This window comes from Dipodomys ordii, unplaced genomic scaffold, assembly GCF_000151885.1.
Source record: "Dipodomys ordii isolate 6190 unplaced genomic scaffold, Dord_2.0 Scaffold6, whole genome shotgun sequence".
In the NCBI taxonomy this organism is placed as follows: Eukaryota; Metazoa; Chordata; class Mammalia; order Rodentia; family Heteromyidae; genus Dipodomys; species Dipodomys ordii.
In genome coordinates this window covers 14,186,342-14,190,406 of record NW_012267222.1, presented here as the reverse complement: position 1 = coordinate 14,190,406, position 4,065 = coordinate 14,186,342, and positions in this window count along the sequence as shown.

The following is a 4,065-nucleotide window of genomic DNA, read 5'->3' as shown; positions in this document are numbered from 1 at the left end:
TGGCTCTGCTCCCTGTTCCTTCTGCTCCCTGGGCCTCAGCTGCCCTACCCATGACTTGGGGCCTTAAAAAGGTTTATGAAAAGCCCAGGCGCCAGTGGCTCATACCTGAATTCCTAGCTCCTCAAGAGGCTGAGATCTAAGGACCACGGTTCAAAGCCAGCCTGGGCAAGGAAAATCTGTGAGACTCTTCAATTAACTACCAGAAAACTGGAAGTGGCGCTGTGGCTCAAGTGGTAGAGTGCTCACCTTGAGCTGAAGAGCTGAGGGGCAGCCATACAGGCCCAGAGTTCAAGACCCATGACTGACCAAAAAAGAAAAGAAAAGTTTATGAAGGATGAAATGTGGCAATAGCAAAACCAGTGACTCGAAGCCCTGTCTGCTAGGGCTTACACTGAGTTAGAGGATGTAATAGGTAATCTCAGGAGCATTTTGTATTTGTGTAGGTCCAATCTTCCATGCTATGGAAATTAAAGGAAGGTTTTTGAAGGAGGAAGAATGTTAGTGGGCCCTGGAGGGGCCCAGAATCAGGCCATTATTCTAGAGAGATCTACCCTGCTGTGCCAAGTAGAAACAAATCCACAACAGTGAAAAGACTCAGATTTCTGTCACCCATGTTAAAACCTTGTCTGGTCACTGCCTTCTTCAAGGGCCTAACTCTCTCTTGGCTTTTGTGGTCAAGATTGGTGCTCTACCACTTGAGCCACACATCCACTTTCAGCCTTTGGCTGGAATTGGAGATAAGTCTCCTGGATTTTTCTGCCTGAGCTGAATGTTCTGAGTAGCTAGGATTACAGGCATGAGCCATCCTTTCTGTTCCATTTGAGAGAAAAGGAAACTAAGACTCTATGACCTAAAATGACTTTCCCAGACATTGTAATATGAAGAAAAAAAGAAAGTGACTTTGGTGGAAAACACATTTTTTGGGGGGGTGTCAGTCATGGGGCTTGAACTCTGGGTGGGCCTGGGTGCTATCCCTGAGCTCTGCAGCTCAAGGCAAGCACTCTACCACTTGAGCCACAGCGCCACTTACAGTTTTCTGGAGATTAATTAGAGATGAGTCTCATGGACTTTCCTGCCAGGGCTAGCTTTGAACCATGATCCTCAGATCTCAGCCTCTTGAGTAGCTAGGATTATAGGAGTGAGCCACAGGCACCTGGCTTAATAGGGGGAAACACTGTATTCTCTTAACACATATTAAGGAAGATATATTGAGGAAGATCTCTGGGTCATATGGTCAATTTAGCTTAAGCTAACAAAACAAGCCCGGTGCTGGTGGTGACTAATGCCTGTTATCCTAGCTACTCAGGAGGCTGAGATCTGAAGATCACAGTTCAAAGCCAGCCCAGGCAGGAAAGTCCATGAGACTTCTTCCCCACCCCCCTGCTGCCCCCAGTCATGGGGCTTGAACTCTGGGCCTGGGCACTATCCCTCAGCTCTTCAGCTCAAGGCAAGCGCTCTACTGCTTGAGCCACAGCGCCACTTCTGGTTTTCTAGTGGTTTATTGTGCCCAGGCTGGCTTTGAACTGTGATCCTCAGATCTCAGCCTCCTGAGTAGCTAGGATTACAGGCATGAACCACTGGTGCCCAGCTTCCATGAGACTTTTTTTAATCCAATTAACCACCAGAGGGGCTGGGAAGGTGGCTCAGTGGTAGAGCGCTTGCCTGGCATGCCTGAGGCCTTGGGTTCGATTCCTCAGCACCACATAATCAAAAAGAAAAAGGCCAGAAGTGATGCTGTGGCTCAAGTGGTAGAGCGCTAGCCTTGAGCTGAAGAGCTGAGAGACAGCACCCAGGCCCAGAGTTTAGACCGCAGGACCGGACCAAAAACAAAAACAAAAAAACAATTAACCACCAGAAAACCAGAAATGGAGAGTGGCTCTAAGTCATAGAGTGCTAGTTTTGAGCAAAAGAGTTCAGGGACTCTACCTTGGTCCTGAGTTCAAACCTCACAACTGACCCCTCCCCACCCCCACACAAAAAAAGGCAATAAGATGTATTAATTATGTAAATCACATAGACCTAGCCCTTCTCTGTGTGTGTGTATTTGTAACAGGAGGAGAGAGAGATTATTTACTTATTTTTACTAGTACTGGACCTCCCATTTGCTCAGCTTGCTTGCCCATGGTTGGTAACAAACCACTTAAGTCATGCCTCCAGCTTGGCTTTTTGTTGGATATTTGGGAATGGAGTATGAAGGACTTTTTGTTCTGTCTAGATGGGCTGTGAGCTGCAATCCTCTGGATCTCAGCCTCCTGAGTAGCCGGGATTATAGGCATGAACTACCAGCACCAAGACGATTTTTACTGAGTGAGAAAATGAACTTCTAAGAACTCTCACTAATAGAGAAACAACTCAGTACCAAGTACTTTCTATGTGTCTCTAAACTTCCCAAGAGCCCTAAAGGTGAAAATGGTATTCCCCCTTTCCCAAATAAGAAAGCAGTGTCGGCATATCAAGCTATGCGCCCAAGATGGCAGAGTCAGGGAGGGCCAGTGCCAGGAGGGCCAGTCAAAGCTGGGCCTCTAATCGTCAGACTAAGAACTGGGGACCAAGACCATCTTCTAGGCCAGTTCTGCAAAAGAATGGTGGCAGCTGATGCATAGTAGAGGCTGCCATCCTCCTTCTTTGCTCCATGGAGCATGGGAAGTGGGGTGGAGAGCAGGCAGGTGCTCTTCCTGTTCCAGCCCATTTAGAAGACTCTGTGTGTGTGCATGCGCATGCCCAGGGGCCTGTGTGCTCCTGCAGGCACACGTGTGGCTGTGTGAAGCTGGCCCACTGCCGAGCCTCATAAAGCCATGAGATAAAAATCTGTACATCTTCCTGAAGTGTCAATTTTGCCCAAAATAAAAATAAAAAGGAGACCTCATGATTTTACATGAAGACACAGATGTCCATAGAATGCATGAGAAAATAAAATTCTCCTGTTATGCGAGGTGATGAGTGGCAATTAGTTTTGGAGAGTTCTTATGTGCCACGCACTAAGCTAACAGTTCTCTATGTTAACTAGTTCCATAACTATCTGGGAGATACTCTATTTTTCCCATTTTCTTTTCCTGTATCCACATTTACATGTTTCTTTTACAAGTCTAGGAAACAGAAGAGTGTGGACACGGGCATTTCAATACCCAAATATTAGAACATCTGAATCACCCCTTATTTGTTCAGGTGGGAGTTTACAGGCTTGCACCCCAGGGTGACAACAACGAGGCAGGTATGAGTTGCCAGTTGTGAGCAGCTTCCATGTGCCAGACACTCCATCTCTGTTATCTTATTACTGACCAGGAAGACGGAGACTCAGAGAGGAGCTGGGTGTCCATCCAAGAAGAAGCAGGCACAGGATTTGAAAGGGAGTTTGTCCCATCACAAAGCTGCCACTCTCACCCAGGATTATCCCTCCCCTCTGGCCTCCAGTTTCCCTGGTCCCTGGTCCACACACCCTGTCCTCTTAACTCCTATCCTCTTCAGTCTAGCTGTCTCAACAGAGAGCCTGGACCAGCCCCCAAGATCTGAAGCTCTGTCCCTCCGTCAGCTGAAATCACGCTTGCCCCAGAATCATCCCAGACCCCAATCATGAGGACCTAGTAGCCAGGCCCTGACTGGAAACATGAAGATCTAGCTTTGTATCTCCATTCTCCACGTGACCTGGTCGAAGTCTGTTCTCCACCTGGGATGCAGTTTCTCTAGCTGTGAAATGGGCATAGTAATGCCAGTTATGTGTCCTGCCAGACTTCTAAGCGCCTTCTATCCAGCCCCTCACCAAATCCCCACTAAACATCCATAGACAGGTTCCAGGTTCCCACAGCACTGGCAAGGAGGAGCCGTAGGTGCAGTCAGTGAAGGAGTCTAGCCAGGTGCCTGAGCTCCATGTAGAGGTACTGAGCTGTGGCTCTGCATTTAGTCCTGGGTATAGAAAAAGGCTTGTGAACACCGATCAGGAGTCCTGGGGTGCTGTGATTGCATTCTGCCAATAGCACTGCCATCCTAGAAATACCTAACGAAATTTCCTGGGGAATCTGACACCAAGCCTGGCAAACTCCCTGCTGGGGGTCACCCAGGGCCTACCAA